Raw genomic sequence first — 23,458 nt, 5'->3', positions numbered from 1 at the left:
ATATAAAATCCTTTTCAGACAAGAAAATGCTAGGGGAATGTGTTACCACTAGACCAGCCTTATAAGAGGTCCTTATGGGAATGCTAAACATGGAAATGAAAGACTGTTACTGGCCATCAAAAAACACACTGAGGTATATAGCACACTGACACTGTAAAACAACTGCACAGTCAAGACTATATAACAAACAGCAAACATCACAAGGACACGATCAAACCTGTATATATCAATATTAAACTTGAATGTAAATAAGCTAAATACCCCACTTGAAAGACCCAGCATGGCAAGTTGGATAAAGAAGAAAGACCCAACCGCATGTTGTCTTCAAGAGACCCATCTCAATTGCAACATCTATAGCTTCAAAGTAAAGGGATTGAGAAAGATCTATTAAGCAAATAGAAAACAAAAGAAGCAGGGGTTCCTATTTTTTTCCAGACAAAACAGACTGCACTAACAATAATCAAAAAGGACAAAGAAGGACATTCCATAATGATAAAGGGTTCAATTCAACAAGAAGAATCAACTATCCTAAATTTATATGTACCCAACACTGGAGCACCCAGATTCATAAAACAAGCTTGTAAAGGCCTACATTTAGATAACCACACAATACTAGGGGGAGACTTCAAAACCCCACTGACATTGTTAGGTCAAACTTTGCTAGTATTCAAAACTAACAGAGATATTTGAGACCTAAACTCAACACTTGACCAAATGGACCTAACAGACTTCTACGGAATACTCCAACCAACAGTAACAGAATACACATTCTCATCTGCATGTGGCACATACCCTAAGATCCACCATATGTTTGGCCATAAAGCAATTCTCAACAAGTTAAAAAATATATACTAACCGCACTCTCAATAGAAACAAAAACAAAAAAGACTTCTCCAAACCACACAATAACATGGAAATTAAACAACCTGCCCTTAATGACTTTTGGGTAAATAATGAAATTAAGGCAGAAATCAAGAAATTCTTTGAAACTAATGAAAACCAAGATACAACATATCAGAATCTCTGGGACACAGTTGGAGTTTAAGAGGAAAGTGTGTAATGCTAAATGTCTACACTAAGAAGTTAGAAAGATCTCAAATTAACAATCTAACATCACAGTTAGAGGAACTAGAAAAATGAGCAAGTCAAACCCAATGTCAGCAGAAGAAAAATAACAAAAGTCGGAGTTGAACTGAATCAAATTGAGACACAAAAATCCATACAAAAGGTCAATGAAACCAAAAGTTTGTTATTTGAAAGAATAAGATTGATAGTGAGATTAATGAAGAAAAAAAAGAGAAGATTCAAATCAACACAATCAGAAACAACAAAGGGGACATTACCCATGACCCCACAGAAATTTAAAAAAAAAAAAAAAAACCCTCGAGACTAACGGATGCCTCTATGCACACCAACTAGAAAACATATAAGAAATGGATAAATGGAAACATACAGCCTTCCAAGATTGAACCAAGAAGAAATTGAAATTCTGATCCAACCAACAGTGAGTTCTGAAATAGAATCACTAGAAAAAAAAAAAAAAGTACGAAAAAGGAAAAGCCCTGGAATAGAAAAACTTACAGCCAGGAAGGGGAACATCACACTCTGGGGACTGTTGTGGGGTGGGGAGAGGGGGGAGGGATAGCATTAGGAGATATACCTAATGCTAAATGACGAGTTAATGGGTGCAGCACACCAGCATGGCACATGTATACATATGTAATTAACCTGCACATTGTGCACATGTACCCTAAAACTTAAAGTATAATAATAATAAAATTAAAAAAAAAAACCTTACAGCCAAATACTACCAGATGTATAAGGAAGGGCTGGTACCAATCCTATTGAAATTATTTTTTAAAAATCAAGGAGGAGTGATTCCTCCCTAACTCATTCTATGAGGCTAGCATCATTCTGATACCAATGCCTGGCATAGATACAACAACAACAAAAGCTTCAGGTCAAGAACACGGGTATAAAAATTCCCGCAAAATACAAGCAAATTGAATCCAGCAGCACATCAAAAAGCTAGGCCGCCATGACATAGTACTATTTCTGCGACGCAAGCTTGGTTCAAAGTATGCAAATCCATAAATGTGATTCATCACATAAATAGAACTAAAAGCAAAAACCACATGATTATCTGAATAGATGCAGAAAAGGCTTTTGATAAAATCCAAAATCCTTCATGTTAAAAACCCTCAACAAACTAGGCATCAAAGGAACATAATAAATAAAAAGAGAACAGCAAACCCACAGCTAGCATCATAGTGAACAGGCAAAACCTGGAAGCATTCTCCTTGAGAACCAGAACAAGGCAAAGATGCCCACTCTCACCACTCCTATTCAGCACAGTACTGGAAGTCCTAGTCATAACAATAAAGCAAGAGAAAGAAATAAAAGGCATCCAAATACGAAGAGAGGAAATCAAACTATCTCTCTTCAAAGATTATACAATTCTTTACCTAGAAAACCGCATAGTCCCTGCCCAAAGGCTCCTAGAATTGATAAACAAGTAAATTTTCAGGAAACAAAATCAAGTAAAAAAAATCAGTAACATTTCTATACATCAGTAATGTGTAAGTTGAGTGCCAAATTAAGAACACAATCCCATTCACAATAACCACAAAAAGAAGAAAATACCTAGGAATGAGCTAACCAGGAAGGTGAAAGATCTCTACAACAAGAATTACAAAACACTGCTGAAAGAAGTCAGGGATGACACAAACAAATGGAAAAGCATTCCATGCTCTTGAATTGGAGGAATCACTATTGTTAAAAATGATCACACTGCCCAAAGCAATTTACAGATTCAATGCTATTCCTATTAACTACCACTCATTTTTCACAGATTTAGAAAAAAAACTATTCTAAAATTCATATGAAACCAAAAAAGAGACCAAATAACCAAATCAATTCTAAGCAAAAAGAACAAAGCCAAAGGTATCACACCACCCAACTTCAAACTATACCGTAAGGCTACAGCAACTGTAACAGCATGGTACTGGTACAAAAATAGACACATAGACCAGTGGAACAGCTTATATAACCCTGCTGATCTTCAACAAACTTTGACAATAACAAGCAATGGAGAAAGGACTCCCTATTTAATAATAGTGAAGGGAGCTGTAGGCCATTATCCTAAGTGAATTAACAAAGGAACAGGAAACCAAATACTACATGTTTTCACTTATAAATAGGAGCTAAACCCTGAGTACATGTAGACACAAGGAAGGGAATGACAGTCACCAAGGCCTACTTGAGGGTAGAGGGAGAGAGGGATTGTCAAAAAAACTACCTGTTAGGTACTATGCTCACTGCCTGAAATCATTTGTACATCAAACCCCAATGACATGCAATTTACTCATGTAACAAATCTGTACATGTACCTCCCTGAAACAAAAATAACAGTTGAAAAATAAAAATCAAATCAAATCAAATCCTCAAGGTCATAAATATATTATCATATGTTTTTCTAGGAAAGCTCTAAAGTTTCACAACCAGTCATTTACTCTATACTGAATTGTTAATGGTTTTAGATGGGGGTGATATTTCTTTGTTTATCCATTTGGATGATCAAATTTTAAAGCACCTTTTACTGCAAAGACCAACCCCAGCCCTTAAGATTTGCTATGCCATCCCTATCAGGTACAAAGTTTCCATAGGTGAGGAATATAGCTGGTTATCTATACCTGTGTCAATACCATATAATAATTAATTGCTATAGGTTTACCATAAGTGTTGATATTGAGCTGAGCAACCAGTCCACCTTGTAGTCCTTCAAATTGGTTCCTATTTTCTTTGCTCTTCTATTTAAATTTTAGAATCCATTTGTCTGGGTATCTGTACCTCCGAATAAAAGCAGCAGACATTCTGATTGGCAATTAATTTACAAATTAATATTAGGGTATTTGACAGCTTCATGATATTTTCATCTCCCAAGCCATGAATATACTTTTTATATATCTTCTTTTTGTAATGAACTATGTTTAGAGCAGTTTTAGGTTTACAGAGACATTGTGTAGAAAGTACAGAGACTTCCTGTATACCGCCTCTGTCCATCCTTTTTAACACACATTTCTTCGTTATTATTTACATCTTGTATTAGTGTGATACATTTGTTATAATACAATTGTTGAACCAATATTTACACGATTAACAACTAAATCTATAGTGTAAATTAAGGTTGGCTTTTTGTGTTGTACAGTTCTATGGACTTTGACAAACATATAATGTCCTGTATTTACCCTTACGGTATTATACACAGTAGTTTCTGTACGTCATAAAAAATCCCCTGCTTTGTCCATTCATCCCTCTCTTACCTCCCCCTGAACCTCTGGTAGCCAATGATTGCATTATAGTCGCTATAGTTCTGTCCTTCCCAGAATGTCATAGAGCTGGAATCACATATTACATAGTCTTTTCAGGCTAACTTACTTCACTTATATGTATTTAAGGTTCCTCCATGCCTTTTCATAGCTTGATAACATTTCTTTTTATCTCTGAATAATATTTCTATTGTCTAGATGTACCATAGTTTATCCATTTGACTACTGAAGAATATCTCGGCTGCTTCCACTTTCTGACAATTATAAATAAAGCTGCTAGAAACATCCATGTGCAGGATTTTGTGTGGACCTAAGTTTCCAACTCATTTGGGTAAATATTAAAAAGCATGATCACTAGATCAATGGTATCTATATAACTTTAGTCTTCAATGACCAGTTAGTTATATTTTTAAATTTTCATACTAGGCATCTTGCCCATGTTTTGATAAATTAATTCCTAGGTATCTCATAATTTAGTAGTTATTAATATTGTATTATAATTTCCTCATGAGCTGATAGTATGTAGAAAAACAACTGACTTTTATATGTGGATTCTAATTCCAACCATCTTCTTGAAATCATTTTTAACTCCAATAATATGTCTGTAAACTCTAATTATCTATGATTTTCTATGTAGACGAGCAAATTATTTTCAAATGAGGACAGTTTTGTGTCATCTTTTTCAAGTCACTTAAGTTTATTTTTTTTTTTTGGGCTTCCAACTCAATACGTAACAGTAGTTGTGATATTAACCATCCTTGTAATATTCCTTAAGACATGTTACGCTAAGAACATATCTCTTTTTCTTTTTTTTTGGTTTAGTTTACTAACAACTCTTAAGATGGACAAGTGCTGAATTTTGCCAAAAGATTTTTTTCCTGCATCCGTTTAAGTAATCATGTTTCTTTTCTCCTTTTATCTCTTAATGTAGTAAATTACATTGATATTCTAATATTAAACTATCTTTTTCATTCTGAGATATAACCAAATATTTCTTATTTGTATTGTAATATTTTTAAAATACCATTGCTGAATTCAGATTACGAACATATTATTATTTGCCCATACTAGTTTACATGTAATATCAACCTGTAATTTTTCCTTTGTTCTTTGTTTGGATTGAGTCAGGTGTTATACTACTTTCAGCAAAGAAAGACTCAGTGTAAGAGTGGAATTTCTTACTTAATTGCTAGAACTTACCTATAAAATTGCCGGTGCATAAATGTTTTCTTGAAAATACTTATTTAACTGGTGATTGAATTGAATTTTTCATTGGTTTTAAACTTATTTAGGTTTTTTACATCTTGTGTTAGTTTAATAAGTTATATATTTTTTAGAAAAGTATAGATTTTTATCTAGGATTTTAAACATACCAACATAAAATTTCATTATATTGCTGTTTTAATCTCTGTCCTGTTTATGAATATGTCCCTATTATTTTTAATATTATTTTTTCTGGCATAGAATACAAAGAATTAATGAAGCCAAAGTTGTTTCTTTAAAATGCTTATAAAGGCCAGGTGCGGTGGCTCACACCTGTAATCCCAGCACTTTGGGAGGCCGAGGCAGTCGGATCACGAGGTCAGGAAATCAAGACCATCCTGGCTAAGATGGTGAAATCCCGTCTCTACTAAAAATACAAAAATTAGCTGGGCATGGTGGCAAGTGCCTGTCCCAGCTACTCAGGAGGCTGAGGCAGGAGAATTGCTTGAACCAGGGAGGCAGAGGTTGCAGCGAGCCAAGATCGCGCCACTACACTCTGGCCTGGGAAACAGAGCAAGACTCCGTCTCTCAAAAAAAAATAAAAATGCTTATAAAACAGAATATCATTTCTTGTTTGCTAAATCTTGGCAATCTTTTTCATCTATGTTTTTTCTATTTTATTATCACTTGCTCTTATCTTTCTTACAAGTTGATTTAAGAAAGGTTAAATTGATTTAAGTTGATTTAAGATTTAATAAAGGTTCTACGTTTCCAAAATGTAAAGGGTCCAGAACAGGCAAGATATAATCAAGATTATCAGAGAGTTGCAATAAATACATTGATTTTGTGGTCTACAGATGCACAAATAGATGATGTAATAGAAAAAAATAGACAGTGGAGAAAATGTAAAGATATGGAAAACAGAATCTTTAATTCACTTTAAAATTTATCTCAATTATCTTTTGAAATTTTCAGTATAGACATTTTTAATTTTTCTTTATTACTAGCATATAAAAGTAAAAATTACCTGTAAATACTGATCTTGACGACTTCTGTTATTCCTTCTAACATATTTTTGGTAACTATTTTCAGATTTTGTATCTGTACAACCTGATCACCTGTGACTAATACTAGTTTTATATTTTTTTCCTAATCCTTATGATTTGTTTATTCTGTTATTTAATAGAAATGATAAGGGGCACCCTTCAGTTGTAAACACTCTCAAAAGAATCTTAAAAATTTCATCATTTAATTATGATGTTTTCTGTAGGCTTTCTAAGTACTCAACAAGTTAAGAAAATTCTCTTCTATTTCTAGTTTGATAAAAATTTATATTATAAAGTAGCATTCACTGAAATTGCTTCTTCTGCAACCTTCAAAGCGATCATATGATTTCCTCCTTTTCTGTTAATGTGAGAAACTATACTGATTTGCAAGTATTTACTCATCCTTTCACTGCTGAAATAAATTCCACTGGGATAATACTTTTATATATCAGACTAAGTTCTACTTGCTAAGTGTCTCAGGATTTTTACACCTATGTTCATGAAAGAGTGTAGTCATAATTTTCTATTCCTGTGATGTTTTGGTAGAACCATAGAGTTGGAACGCATGACTTCCTTTACCATTTTCTTACAAAGTTTGTGTAAAATTGGTGGTATTTTTTTAAAAGGATGCATCAGTAAAGCTCTCTGGTATGCATGTGTACATATGTGAAGATTTTTAATAATAAATTTAAGTTATTTAATAGACATCAATTCATTCATAATTTCTACTTCCTCTTTTGTCAGTTTTGTTATGTTTGCTGTTGTGGGGAGGGGGGAATTTGTCCATATTAAAGTATTCAGCTTATTGGACTAGAGTTGTTCATAACATCCTATGTTTTTCATTTCTATATCATGTTTAGTTTAAAAATAACCCTTTTTATTGCTCATATTGGTAATATGCTTCTTTCTTATTTTCCTGAACAATCTTGCAAGTTTATTAATATCTTCTAAAACTAATTTTTCCTCTGTTGATTTTATTTATTAATTTTGGTTTTCGACTATTTCCTTCCTGCTACACCTATACCCTTTGGGTTTCATTTACTATTCTTTTTCTAAATTATTGACATTGAAAATTAGATATTGATTTTCAGACCATACCTTTTGCTCGTTTATGCATTTGATGTTATAAATTTCCCTCTAAGCACTGAATTAGTTGCATTCCACAAGTTGTAATATGTCACATTTTCATTACCATTCAGTTCAATATATTTCCTGTTTTCTTTTTTTAAAGCATTTCCCATTTTCACTCATAAAATTATTAATCAAAATTCCAAAAGTAGATTCACTGAACCACTGGTAACAAAATAGGAAATGAAATGTTCCAGAGACATTTTGATAAGCTCCAAAGAAACACATGCTAGGCTAAAAATCTCCAGTTAAACCATGGTTGCACAACAAGTTATATTCATTCCTGCATTTTCTCAATAAGTTCTTCCTTATATTTGCCTGTCTCTTTTCCAACTTGTCAAGACTTGGCTTTGCATTCAAGAATTTTTTTCTGATCCTTGTCCAGTTTTGGCCTGGTGAGAGCCACCTTGCTCAAGTGAATGCCCACAGGGATGGTGGTGCCGTTGGCCCTCTCACACTGCACCCACTCAATGTAGAGGACATATTTCTTTCTGAATAAGTGACACAAGGAAGCGTGTGTGGGTGTGCATGCATTGGGAAATGATGGATACACCTTGACTTTCTTTCTGTACACCTTGACTACTTGCCAATTTGCTAACCTCTGTAGTGTCCTCAAACCACCTGGACCTTGTGGTCCTTGCAGATGGGCATGGAGCAGACATTGTATTTCTACTCAGCTCTTTGGAGAGCGGGGACGACATGACCTTCCTGCGTACCTGCGAGGGGGCATTGAAGTGACATTTGCAGTTTTTGCTGTGGTCCCAGGTCACCAACCGATTGAACTTCATGGTGACTATCTGGCTCCTATATATTTCCTGATTTCTATCTTATTCTATGATATATTGGATTTTAGAAATATAGTGCTTAATTTCTATAAGGGGATTGTCTAGTTATGTTTGTGTAATTGACTTCTAGCCTAATTTCTGAGGATTAAGTCAGAAAGCAAATCAGTATGTTTTCAGTCCTCTGAAATTAGAGGCTTCCTTTGTGGCCCAGCACACGGTTAATTCTGCAGTTGCTGGGTTCTATATATGCCATTTAGTTAAAGGTGGTTGGCTGTGTTGTTTAGATCTATGTTCTTTCGATTTGTTCGTCTTTTGTTCTATCAGTAAAGATAACAGGTATTGAGAAAGCAATGTTGTTGCATTAACGGCACTCACTAAAGCGGACGAGAGATGGTATGTCAAGATTGAGTCCAGTCCTACTAGACAGTTCTAGGGCAATTCACTGAGAAGTACAGGTTTTCAAGGAATATCCTGAGATCAGTCTTGACTTCGTTATGTTTTACAAGTCCAGCTGGAAAAGCCACATTGGCAGCTGGACACACGATTGTGGAGCAAAGAGAGAGGGCACATCTAGAGAAAGATGTTGAAGAGATTGGCAATTCAGATGACAATTGGAGGCATGGTAATGGATGACATTGCCAAGAAAAATATAAAAGCCTTACACTATGACGATTAGCCTTAAAGAACTCCAACACTTAGTGGTTTCTTAAAGCAGCATAAACTTGCAAAGGAAACTAGAGAGACATAGCCAGAGAGGGGAAAAAAATATATATGGTGTTATCTTATGACAAATAGAACCCAAAACAGAAAAGCCAAAGGAAGGGTGTTTCATAGAGGAAGTGGTCAACAACCTCAAGTGCTGTTTGGAGATCCAGTAACAATAATCTTGAATGTATCCATTTAGTGAAATGAAGATTACTGACAATCTTGATATGCATTGTTTTAATGGCATAATGGAGAAGAAAACTTGCTTAAAGTAGGTTCAGAAGAGAGTGGGAAAGAAGGAAATGAAAGTAACAGATTAGATAACTAAAAAAAAAATTTGGCTGAAGGTTGAGCAGAAGAGGCTGGATCACAGAGGTAGACAGACGCAACACTCACGCTAAACGCACACGCTTCTCTGGCTACAGTGTTCAATCAGTAATTACTCACTGATTGGACTGCTACCCCTCATTTCCCAATGCATGCACACCCACACACACTTCCTTGATTACCTTAGAAGAATAGTTATTATCTGCCATCCAGCTATAGACCCAAGTTTTGAAATCAAGCACCATCCAATAAAAAAAAAAATTGTCTTAACCATTACATACCAAATGTAAGAGAAGGCAATTCACTTCTTCACATAATTGAGTTTATTGGCCCTATATTAAACCTCACAGATGGATCTCTTAAACAGTTCCTAAATTAGAACACAACCATTAAACTTCAAAGGTCCTGCCTAACATTATCACCACATTTAAAGGTTTTCCTTGTCTAATAATTACCTGCAGAAACAGAACACCACTGGAAGAAGGATAGTAGGAGGCAAAGGTATTAATTTCCAGTATAAAATCTTGTCCAACTTAGGTAAAGAAGTTATTTTAGGATGGTAAATGTAATTGAAAGGTTAGCCCAAAAGAAACACTAATTTAGAACAACAGAAACTTTATGCATATGCTCCAAAGCCATTTCTGGTGTGATAAAGAATATGTTTCACAAATGGTGCGTATTTTTAAGTCACCAAATCAAGACAAATTTTTCAGAAACAAAGCAAAATATTTTAAAGAAATCATCATGTCTACCAAAGAGCAAGAAAGAAAACTTAAATTCAAATACCTATCTTTCAAATAAGCATATTACACCATTTATCTTTCTCTTGCTTCCAAAACATCAAGCCAGCAGTTTCTTTCATAACATAATCATTCAAAGCATGTCCCCAGCTCCTACTCTTATTAACAGAAACAGCAAATACCTATTGTCTATCCAAAGAGCAATTACACCTCCTCCAAGCAGACAGGGAACTCATTAATTTTAACATGCTACAAATAGTTTTATTGATAACCTCTAGAGATTTGCAACCAATTTCAAAATATACACCCAAACATAATCACATCATTATGCCCTTAAGGTAGTCTCATGTAAGAATACACATATCATGCTTCCTTCAATTAAAAGTGATGAGAGAATCGTATAATTGGAAGAGCAGTGAGTAGAGAAATCCAATTTTTGGACAACCTAATGTGTGGTATATCTTGCAAAGCTTATCAAAATTGTTTAGATGGGGATTTTCCTGTAAATTATTAATTCCATCATCTGGATTTAAAACTATGTAACTAGTAGAAAGGATAACTTTTTTATGCACACACACTCTCGTCTCACATACATACACACAAATAGCATATGAAGTACTGTTGTGATTCACTGGTAATACAACAAAGTGTTACCAGTCAATTACAACTTCTTTGCCATTGCTGTTTTAAAACACTAATCCAGTCATCTGATACACATATTGACACCTAAGTAATGATGGGATATTCCAGCCACTAGGAATATATCAGTGAACAAAGCAGAGTACTTGCTTACATGAAAGTTATATACTACTTGGAAGAGACAGACAATAATTTCATGTGTTGGGTGATGGTAAGGGAAGAGAAACAACCAAGTGGAAAGAAAGGGTGGCTGTGGACATCCAAAGCAGCTATTTTTCTATCATGCATCAGGAAAACACCCCTCAGATGAGGTAAGCAGACTGTGGAAGAAAGTGTGGGAGAACACCAGGGGGATACATGTAGCCAAAGAGCCTCTCACACAGCAGAAAGAGCAAGTGCAGAAGGCCAGCAGAGGGGGATAGGGGGTAGGCAGCCCACCTGGGGAGATGGAGAAAGAGCAAGGAGGCCAGTGTGGTTGGAAGAGAGCCAGAGAGGGGGACCACCAGGAGATGACCTCAAAGGGGAGCAGGAGATTGCATTGGGCAGGTCCTCGTAGGCCACTCTGTGGACACCAGTTTTTACTGCGAGTGGGCTGGGAAACCACTAGAGGTTAAAAATGGTGTCAAACAATTCCTCTACTAGTTCCTACTAAGTATCTGGTCCTGTATTCACTGCTTTACATACATCATCAGAAATCCTTAAAATGATCTTATATAATAGGTAATTTTATCTCCAACTTTACAGATGAAGCAAATGCAAACTGTTCAAGTTCACAGTGCCAGAAATTGAAGCCTCTCTATCTCAGTGTTGCTCAACAGGGGATACTTCTGGCACTTGGGGTGGAAACATTCTTTGATATATGGGACTGTTCTGTACATTGTTAAGATGGGAGCTATCATAGTCCCCATCTCCTATGTGTCAGCAATGTCCCTGTCAGTGTGACCAGAGAAACCATCATATACATTTCAAAAGTCCCCAACAGGAACATAACGTCCACTAGCTGTAACCACAAGCATGGTGCCTGAATACCCTCACCACTGTGCCCTGCCTCTGTTATTTTATTCTGCTTGTAGAAAAGGGGCAACTGGAAAAAAAATTACAATATAGATGGATGAGTGAAACACTTTAGAGTTGAACCTTTTTTTTAGAGGTATCTTCCCTTACTTGAAACTCTGAAACAACAATATCACGGCTAAATGTCAGAGTTGGAACACAATTATCAAGCCCAGAGAATAACATAATATTCTTTAGCTACAGAGTTGAGCCCAGAGAGTCCTTGAAGTAATAAAACAACTTTCTGTGAACTCAGGAATATAATAGGCTCTGTGGAAAATATTCAGAGGTAAGAAGGTCTTCTTCAGAACCTTGGTTATATTAAAATGTATTTGTTGAGTATTTCCTAACATGAAATACTAGAAAACTGTCTACAGCAATGGCTAATCACATATATGGGAGCCTGATAAATTTAACCCTTATAAAAGCTGCTCTGTCCACATGAGAGAGCTTATATAAGACACACTGAAAATTAACACTGATACATCAGTTTTCAATAATCTTCATAAGGCAATCATTGAAAACATATGATTCCAGATACCTGGAGTTGTAAAGACAAATCTACATTATTATCTGTCTAAAACATCAATTATTCTATCAATTATTCTTACCCCTAAATTCTATCAATTATTCTTACACCTAAAGCCTGAATATTAGAAGAATTTGAAACTCTGCCCAAATCTTTATAAGGCAATTACTGAAAAAGATGACTCAAAGTAATCAAAGTTTTAAGAATAAATCTATATTATTTGTGTAACTCATGATTCATGCTTAAAAGCGAACTTGAACAGAGCTTGAAAACTGGCAGAATTTGAAACCCAAACTAACCAACCTCAGTGCGTCAACACGAGATACTTCAATGGGCCCTTTATAAATATCATGAAGCGCTAAGTGTGGAAGACAAACGAACATTGCTGGAGTAATTAAAAAGTCCTTATACTAATCATTTAAACAATATTATTAAAATAGTATAATGCTAAGTGAAGAAGACACTAACATTGTTGGAGCAATTAAAAAACTCTTATGCTAATAGTTTAAAAATAATGTTACTAAAGTATTCCATCAATCCATCCCTGATTCAGAAGTGGAAATCTGGCAAACATGCTTTCCTTAGGTCCTAAAAACTACCAATAATATCCAAAAAGATTAAAAACAAGAATCACTTAAAAAGTAGTCATCTCAGAGCTGACTCTACTCTTATCTCCTCAAAAAAAAAAAAGTCAATGTAGAAATGTTACCTGAGTATCTACTGGTTCTTGTAAGAGTGGCAAAGAGTGGCACAAAACCTGTCCATAAGAAGTTTATGATCTACTGGTAAGAATTCATGGATAGCAAGGCAGTGTGGAACATACACTATGAATATACAGAAATAGAAGTTCTGACGGTATTTAATGAGGTGTTAATCACATAGTCTATACAAATGAAGCCAGCCAAGGGAGAAAACAAGAAGGGGAGACTTTCCCAAGAAAACGAGAAGGACAACAAAATAAAGATTGAAAAACAAGAAAAGGAAAGTGGCCAGGCGCAGTGGCTCATCCCTGTAGTCCCAGCACTTTGGGAGGCCGAGGTGGATGGATCACCTGAGGTCTGGAGTTCAAGACCAAAACTGGCCAACGTGGTGAAACCCCGTCTCTGCTAAAAACACAAAAAAAAAATTAGCCAGGCATGGTGGCAGGCGCCTGTAATCCCAGCTACTCAGGAGGCTGAGGCAGAAGAATCACTGGAACCCAGGAGGCGGAGGTTGCAGTGGCCGAGATTGTGCCAATGCACTCCAGCTTGGGGGACAAGAGCGAAACTCTGTCTCAAAAAAAAAAAAAAAAGAATGAATGAATGAATTTGGGCCGGGCGCGGTGGCTTATACCTGTAATCTCAGCACTTTGGGAGGCCAAGGCGGGTGGATCACAAGGTCAGGAGATTGAGACCATCCTGGCTAACACAGTGAAAACCCCATCTCTACTGAAAATGCAAAAAATTAGCCAGGCATGGTGGCGGGCGCCTGTAGTCCCAGCTACTCGGGAGGCTGAGGCAGGAGAATGGTGTGAATCCAGGAGGCAGAGCTTGCAGTGAGCCAAGATCACGCCTCTGCGCTCTAGCCTGGGCGACAGAGCAAGACTCTGTCTCAAAAAAAAAAAGAAAGAAAAGGAAAGTAATCCAGACCCATGCCATTACATTTGTAACTAAACCAACTGCCTCCTAGAATGGCTAAAAGTAAGCAAGCAGGCAAACAAAACCAAACAAACCAAAAATCCTGACAATGCAAAGTGCTGGCAAAGATGAGGAGAAAGTGGAATTCTCATACATTGATGATAAGAATGTAAACTGGCACAGACACTTTGGAAAACAGCTTGAAAGTTTCTTATAAAATTAAAGTATAAATTTCTTGTTTAATTAAATGTGACCATTTCTTCTATGATCCAGCAATCTCACAGGAGTTTAAGAGAAATTAAAACAGATCTCCACACAAAGACTTGCACATGAACATTTATAGAAACTATTCAAAGTTATCAAAAACTTTAAAAAATCCATCTTTCCATTAACTCGTGAATGGATTTTTTAAAATATGATGTGTCCATACAATGGAATACTACTCACCAATAAAAAGAAATGTACTTCTAATACACAAAACAACATAGCATAATGCTTATAAATTCCTCTAAGTGAAAGAATTCGTACATAAAAGGCAAACGAACTGTATGATATCATTCTTATGACATTCTGGAAAAGGGAAAACTATATGGATAGCAGTAAGACCAATGGTTGCTAAGGGGAAGGGGAGGGAACTGACTGCAACGGGGGCAGGGAAACTTTTGAAGAGGTGACAGAAACCACCTACATTATGATTGCAGCAGTGGTGACAAGACTGCACATATCTCTCAAACTCCGATGGCCACATACCTGAGAAGGATAGATTTTACTGTATGTAAATTATTCAAAAAGCAAACACAAAAACTGAATCAACTGGATTTCAGTTACATTACAAAGCAGTTCTTCAAAACAAACTGAACAGGTGCAATTCCCCTGAATACTTCCTGTCTTCGCCAGCCCAGCGAATGTGAACAAGTCACAGGTCACAGTGCCACTCTTAAATGTCTTCCAAGTCCCTCAAACATCACCAGCAGCCCTGTTGCACAAAATTGCAAAAATGTCTAACATTGTTCTAAATCAAGTTTTACATTTATCTGCTTCATTTTCTGACTCAACTCTTCATTGCTTTCCTTTTATACGGCAAGACGGGTAAGATGGGTCTGATCCAAATGTCAAACGCCAGAAAAGTGAGTCCGGCCTTTCAGTGAAACACATTCTCTATGGGCTCTCTGCCTTGCCTCTGATACCCTTCGTTTCCTTCTCTGCTGTTCACCTACCACCCAACCACAGCAATGGTCTCCAAAATTGAGTGTGGGTACCTCAGTATGGGCAGGAAGAAAATATCAGAACTTCAGAGTGTATTTATTTTCATTTTAAAATTGAGGAAAATAATGTTGCTAAAATTTAATACACAAATTGATTTACTTATTTGGCAATATTTATTGAGCCAAGAATTTGTGCCAAGAGCTAGTCAAAGTGCTGAGAATGCAGCAGTGAACAAAACAGACTGAGTTCCTGACCTTCTGAAGCATACATCTTGGAGGAGGAGACAGACAAATAATTATAATAATAAAAATATAAATGAGTCAAAAAAATATTTGCATGCAATTCACATAGTATAAGGTGCTAATGAATAATGCAGCACGAGGAAATGGAAGAGGCCATGGTCCCCTCACGTAATCCATAGATCAGTGACTCACTAGCTATTTGGAGCTGCTCTGATGCAAGAATGCAATGTTCACAGTGCAGCAACACAGATCCCAGGCCACGCACTCTCAGGATCATCCAGTGTGTGCATATTGAGACTGTAGAGTGTGTGTGTGTGTGTGTGTGTGTGTGTGTGTGTGTGTGTGTGTGCGCGCGCGCGCACACACGCACATGTATGTGTACAGCACAGCTAGCTACAGAGATTTAAAGATGTGATCTTGTCTTACTAAAAAAGAATCTTGCAAAGCAACTATGGACTGAAGACAACAGTCACAATGAAACACAGACAAAAATACTGAAATTGTGGTAATTAAACTCCCAGTGTGAGCTTTCTGAAATGAAATGATTAAAAATGTTGATGACATGTTTAATTACGTTGCTTCTGCTAAAAAATGAGTATTTAATTATTAATAAATTGGATGAAACCAAAAGCCTTCTGCTTTCTAAGTTTTCAAATGTTTATATACTGCTTATTTCACCTTCATTTTATCTTCCTTTTTAAAAAGTCTTCATTAAGATAATTTATATAATATATGATTTACCCATTTTAAATGTACAACTGAATAATATTTATTAAAGTTATTGAGTTACACAATATCGCTATGATCCACTTTTAGAACAGTCATCCTTCTTTTAATATCTCAACACAAACAGTAGTGTATATCTTATATAAGCTATTTAATATCTCAACGCAAACAGTAGTGTATATCTTATATAAGCTATTTAATATCTCAACGCAAACAGTAGTGTATATCTTATATAAGCTATTTAATATCTCAACGCAAACAGTAGTGTATATCTTATATAAGCTATTTAATATCTCAACGCAAACAGTAGTGTATATCTTATATAAGCTATTTAATATCTCAACGCAAACAGTAGTGTATATCTTATATAAGCTATTTAATATCTCAACGCAAACAGTAGTGTATATCTTATATAAGCTATTTAATATCTCAACGCAAACAGTAGTGTATATCTTATATAAGCTCTGAGCTACGTATATATAATCTACAAGTAAGTAAGATCATACACATGGAGCATATACTTTGAAATATTTAATAATAGAGTGCCACGAACCAAAAGCATGGAGATCTTGGCTTTAAGGTCCCAGCCACAATGTCCAAGTCCACATGACCCCTTGGACGAAGTACACTGGACTCAGTCCCTTCGTCTGCCTCTGTCTGCCATTACCAATTTCATATAACACGTAATGCCTTTTTCTGCACTTAGAGTTATGTATAAGTGACCCATGATAAAATCAGAGGAAGGGCAAACGCAGAGTTCTTGTAGAGTCAAGTGTCCCGGCAATCCCATCATCAAAAGCAGGAGTCCTTGGCAGAGTTATTGTCTCATAGGTAGGCCTGGATATGGAAGTTAAGGGAAATGATGCCAAATCTCCAAGATTCTAAGTGTAATGAGACACACATGTATACACAAACATATCACAAATCAGCACAACAGGCATATACACATCAAAGTGCCCTATAACAAGGAAAAAATAATTATTCAGTTCCAGAAATAGATGTGTGCTTCCTGAAAAAAAAAAATCCTTTATTTAAAAGATAGTGAGAATCAGGCTTTCCTTATTGGGACTGGTCAGAACTCAGGACCAAATTGAGAGTTTATATCTTCCAAACCTCCTAGTTTGTTCTAATATTACCTCAGCTTTATCTTTTCATACATGAGTATCTTTTACTCTAATTCCTCCCCTTATTTTGTTTTTGTTGGTGGTGCATAATCAAATTCTTAAGATGGCTAAAAAAAAAAGTTACATATAAGTAACTAAGTGAATTAATAGTTTACACTTGAGGGCTTATGTGCCAACCTATATTAAATACCTTAAATACATATTACCTTATCAATTACTGACATTTCAAGTAGACAATTTTTTTTTTCTTTTTTGAGACGGAGTCTCGCTCTGTCACCCAGGCTCTGGAGTGCAGTGGCGCAAACTCGGCTCACCGCAAGCTCTGCCTCCCGGGTTCACGCCATTCTCCTGCCTTGGCATCCCGCGTAGCTGGGACTACAGGTGCCCGCCACCACGCCCGGCTAATTTTTTTGTATTTTTAGTAGAGACGGGGTTTCACTGTGTCAGCCAGGATGGTCTCGATCTCCTGACCTCGTGATCCACCCACCTCGGCCTCCCAAAGTGCTGGGATTACAGGCGTGAGCCACCGCGCCCAGCCTCAAGTAAACAATATTATTATACCCCTTGTACGGACGGGAAAACAATGCCCACCTGCCCAAGGGCACAAAAATAGTAAGTGATAGAGCAGGATTTAATCCTAGGCCGTCTGAAACCAGAGCCCACTTTCTTCATCACTACAGTGTGACACTTCCCATTTCAGGACATATGACAGCATGTGTAAGCTAACCAGGATCCTAGGGAGGAGGCAAAGGTGATTCACTTGTTCAAGCGGAAGTAGGGACTGTGACCAAGAAGAAGTGAGGGACATCTAAGAAGTTTCAAGTGTCAGCACCAAGTAAAAGGAGTGTCAGAGAGAGAAACTAGCCTTCCAGGTAGAAGGAGAATTTGAATCTACTCATATCTACCATACTAAGCTCTTCGGAAGAAAAGGTTTAGCTGTTCGACTGACAATTTGAAAGCCTTAAGAATTTGCTCTAGTCTGACTACAGATGATTCTCATTTGTGAACTGGTATACTCGCTAAAGTTTCTTTATAACCCCACAGCACTTTTGTGGTCATTCACAGACACGTGCAAAAAAACGTGAATCACTCTACATGCATATTCCCAGAGGAGGCTGTATAAGGCAATGTCTGCCTTCTTGTTTCAGCTCTCAAACTGTAACTCTTCTTTCCATGGTCTATTTAATGCTGTGTTTTTCATCTCTTTGTGCTTTTGGTTGGTGACTCCACTGTTTAAAATGGTTCCCTAGCATAAAGCTGTAGTGTTGTCTGGTGTTCCTAAGTACAGAAGGCTGTGATGTGTCTTACAGAGAAGACACATGTTTTAGATAAACTTCATTCAGGCATAAGTCATAACGCTGTTGGCTATGAGTTCACAGTTAATGAGTCAACAATACGTGTTAAATGACATGTCCTTAAACAGAAACACATATACAATAACATTATCTATTAATAGGGTGGCAAAAATATTGTGGCCAGAGGCTGAAAGGAAGCTAACTTTGTATTTCCCCTACAAGCAATGGTCCAGTGTTTGCTATTTCAGTGTTTGTTTTGACTTGATAGAACATAACTACCATGAACAATGAGACTTAGCTGTATGTATCTCTCAGAAGACACAATGCCCATTCACTATTCAGCCGAAAACCAAAGTGGATAATGCATCCTCCTCTGCTTAATAAACAGGTTTATGGACACAAAGTCATGAGTCCATATTCTACTATGAAGTCATGAGTCTATTTTCTACTATAAAGTCATGAGTCTGACTCTCCTTCTTTAACCTCTCTCCTCTAAAATCTCTCATTTATACCACCAGAGCAGTGATCTTTTCAAAGCAGAGATGAAATCACCTTTAATGACTCCTGCAGTATATTTTCTACTACAAAGAAGAAATAAGGCCAGGTGCAGTGGCTCACACCTGTAATCCCAGCACTTTGGGAAGCCGAGATGGGTGGATCACAGGAGGCCAGGGGTTCGAGACCAGCCTGGCCAACATGGCAAAACCCTGCCTCTGCTAAAAATATAAAAATTAGCTGGGCATTGTGGTAGATGGCTGTAATCCCAGCTACTCAGGAGGCTGAGGCACGAGAATTGCTTGAACCCAGGAGGCTGAGGTTGCAGTGAGCCGAGATCACTCCATTGCACTCCAGCCCAGGTAACAGAGCAAGACTCTGTCTCCTCCACGTACCCCCACAAAAAAAAAAGAAACAGAGGTATTTCCATAGAGAGTTATATGCCCAACTCCCTATATATTTATTTCACCATTAATATAACACTTACCTTCTAAAATATGCTTTGAGAAGCAATATTTTAAATGCATACTAAATTGAAAATATAGACCTTGCAGCTGTCACTTTCATATATCTTGCAATCACTGTTAGATTTGCTTTAACAATTAAAGTTAAATTTCAAAGTGAGTTTACAAATCATCATTTTGAAAAATGGACCTAGGCCATATAGTTTCGGCAATGTCTTAGTCATCTTCCAAAAGAAATAGTTCACTTTATAAATTGCTAAAAGATGGACTATGAAAAACACACACATCACAAATTAAAACTACAGTCTTTAAACACTTTCCAAATGAAGTTCAATTAACAAACATTATACATATTAAAAGGCATCATGAAATATTATATTTAATAACTGTGCAATAAGACTATTATAAAGTTTCATTTATTGGTACTTAAAACAATAAAATAGTTTATGTGACCAACTAAAAGCTCTTTAAATTTATATTTCAATTATTCAAAACTAAGTTACCCTGAATAAAAGACTACAGTAGATTATATTGCTGTAATGTGTAAAGACAATAATTAAAAGGGAAGAAAATAAAACATTAGTTTTCCAAAAGTACTTAAATATTTGTCTAATTAGATTAATTAACATATACAAGAAATTAATGTTTTTCAAAAGTCCTGAAATACAGTTTCCTAATCAACAAAGTAATAAAACCTCACATAGACCACACAGTTTTAAGTGAGATCTTCAATCCAATGTATAATGAGAAACACTTGAGTTCATCACGAGTTTTAAACTATGACACGAATTCATTCTGAACCAGCATAAACATCAGCCAAGCAGGGGTTTGGATAGCTTAATACATTGTTAGAAAGAAAACTATTTCTTTTACTAACATGATCTAATGAACACTACCTGTGTCAATTAAAAGCGACACTGTCTGGAATATAAAAACATCAACTACATATGCCTGGATTTCAAAGTTCAGACCTCAGTGCGAATATCTCATAGTGTGAGGGAAACTAAACAGCAACCTTTACTGAACAGGTACTACATTCCTGGTACTCAGTCACATGTTACAGACGTAATTTATACAATACTCAGAAGCATCCTGCAAGAATTATGAATAGGCATAAAAGCTCCTACTTTATACATTAAAGCCTGCTTGGCCACCAGCTGGTTTTTGATGGTAGAGTTGTCACTAAGACTCACAGCTGCCTAACACAGAATCCACATGCTTTCCACTCCAACTGTTTTACCAATCAGGTGGTAGTGTAAACCCAAAAAGTGTCTCAGACAGGTCTCAATCAATTTAGAAAGTTTATTTTGCCAAGGTTAAAGATGCGCCTATGACACAGCCTCAGAAGGTCCTGATGACATGTGCCCAAGGGGGTTGGGGGTACAACTTGGTTTTATACATTTTAGGGAGACATGAGACACATCAATCAATACATGAAAGATACACATTGGTTTGGTCCAGAAAGGTGGGACAACTTGAAGCAGGGGTGGGTGGTGGGGAGGCAGGGGAGCTTCCAGGTCATAAGTAGATTTAAAAGTTTTCTGACTGGCAACTGGTAAAAAGAGTCATCAATAGAAAGGAGGGTCTCGGTCATGATAAAAGGTTGTGGACACCAAGGTTTTATCGTGCTGATGAAGCTTCCAGGTAGCAGGCTTCAGAGAGAATAGATTGTAGCAGGCTTCAGAGAGAACAGGTTGTAAATGTTTCTTACCAGACCTAAAGAACTATCACTGTTCCATCAGTAATTCCAAAAGGGAGGAGGGTATAATGAGGCATGCCTAGCTGTCCCCTCCCATCAGGGCCTGAACTCATTTCTTCAGGTTAACATTGGAATGCCGCTGGCTGAGAAGAGGGGTTCATTCAGATGGTTGGAGGGCCTTAGAGTTTTATTTTTGGTTTACACAGTCAAATTAACATTTTGAAACTGAAATGAAATAAAGGATATCTGAGAGTGTACTCTGAACCTCTACTCCCCTTCTCTCACCTCTCTCCTCTACAATCTCTCATTTATACCACCAGAGCAACGGTCTTTTCAAGGTAGAGATGGAATCACCTTTAATGGCTCCCGCAGATAAACTTTGTAAAAGTTCAAAGTCCTTAATATGGTGTTGGAAGCCCCATTTACTATCTGCCCACAACCTGTATTCCCAGCCACTCTGTGGCCCATGAGAGAAGACGAGAGGGCAGAAAGAAGAGGAGAGTTGGCACTGTCACTCTGGAAAGAATGCCAGCCTGTCAATGAGAGCTGCCCCCTCCAATCATGAGATGATGCCAAAGCGGAACAAGAAAGTTGAGTGGGCTAGACTCAGGGGGTAGACTGCAGCCTGCAAAGGAATGCTAAAGACATGGCAGAGCCTCTGAATACACCACGGGAAGCCCACTGGATCCTGAGTCGGGGAGGAACTTTCGCATACCCTTATTGCCCCTAAGGAACAGGAGAAGTTTCAGTGACCAGAATCCCCAGGAAAGGCACTCAAGGTTCCTTGGGTAGAGAAAACAGAAGTGAGAAAACAGTATGAGAGGTACAGGTGGAGCCTTTTCATATATTCCAGAGATAAAGCAAATGACCTCATTGGTGAACAGCCAAAGGGGAAGAGAAAGTGGTTGAAGGAGATTAAGAACAGGACAGAGATCAGAAGGTTCCTCACCCAATGTATGATCTGGAAAGGACAATTACAGGGTGATGTGGAGGGCATTCGGTGCACAAGGGTGAGACTAAGCCATCTGCTATTCCTGCCCAAACAATAACAATAGTTTACAAATGACTGAATCAGGACAGGCGCACTCTTCCCTACAGCAGAGACCTGGGGAAGCCTTTACAAGTGATCATGTCCATCAAAAAGCAGTATCCTTCACAAAATGATCATACAGCAATAACCCGAACAAAAGGGCAACAGCTTCAAAGTAGAAATAATCATCACAGAGGTCAAACCAACCTTGGGCCAGGTTTGTTTTTGGAGTTCAGAAATTTAAGAATTTAGAGAGTGTATCATATATTACACAATACCCTAAATGGTTTGGAGACAGTATTTCATATCACATATCACAATTTAAACTTAATGGGATGTATAATTACTATATAGACCATAAATAGTTACAGAAGAGTCCAAGTCAGAGTTTGCTACCAAACTCTGGTGAGGATTCTTACAAACAAAATCCTTTCCATTTGCAAAAGTTTCTGAATTGCGAATTTTTAGATAAAAGATTTATGAACTAGCAGTTAACAGCTGCAGTAACAGAACAGCAGCAGAAATAGGAGAAGAACATCAATTTCCCCTTCCTGATTACCACTCTGCCCCAGGTGCCAGGCTGTGCACTGCAGCATGTTCTCTTTAAAGATGAAGAATTTAGAGTTCAATGAGCTTTATTCAGGACCTTTAGCAAATTTTTCTCCTCTTAGCCTCCCTAGGCAGAGTTTGAGTATCTTTTAATGGTGCGTTGTTATTCAGGTCCTGCAATCCCATGACCTGGACTAGGCTGGGTGGGGTGAGGGGGGTCCCCAGAGTGAACTGAGTGAGCATGGCCCAGGGAGAGTACAGCACAGCCAAACAGTGTAGGAAGAAAATACTGGAACTTCCGTTCACACTGACTTAATGTGTTCTTTTAATCTCTATTTTTGTGTATGCTGAATAATATATGTATAATCAGCACCATAGTACATGTACCTAATTTATAAGTAAATATGTAAACTTATATATTGGGTGTGTCTGCTCAAAAAGTACCTGCTGATAGGGTGTATGATCAAAAGAATATGCAGAGAACATTTCTAGAGCATCTGAATAATTAAATCCTTTAATCTGTTGGAAA

At 37.0% G+C, this 23,458-nt stretch overlaps 1 protein-coding gene and 1 pseudogene across 2 annotated transcripts in view; both read right to left on the bottom strand.

Moving 5' to 3' along the window:
* Positions 1–23,458, bottom strand: part of MCTP2 (multiple C2 and transmembrane domain containing 2) — a 254,972-nt gene that overhangs the window by 204,994 nt on the left and 26,520 nt on the right. The gene's annotated exons all lie outside the window — the stretch shown is intronic.
* Positions 5,756–9,731, bottom strand: LOC112129119 (large ribosomal subunit protein uL24-like; annotated as a pseudogene).

The sequence above is a fragment of the Pongo abelii genome, chromosome 16 (genome assembly GCF_028885655.2).
Source record: "Pongo abelii isolate AG06213 chromosome 16, NHGRI_mPonAbe1-v2.0_pri, whole genome shotgun sequence".
NCBI classification, from domain to species: domain Eukaryota; kingdom Metazoa; phylum Chordata; class Mammalia; order Primates; family Hominidae; genus Pongo; species Pongo abelii.
The sequence above is the reverse complement of the archived record's forward strand: the minus strand, read 5'-3'. Positions and strand labels throughout refer to the sequence as shown.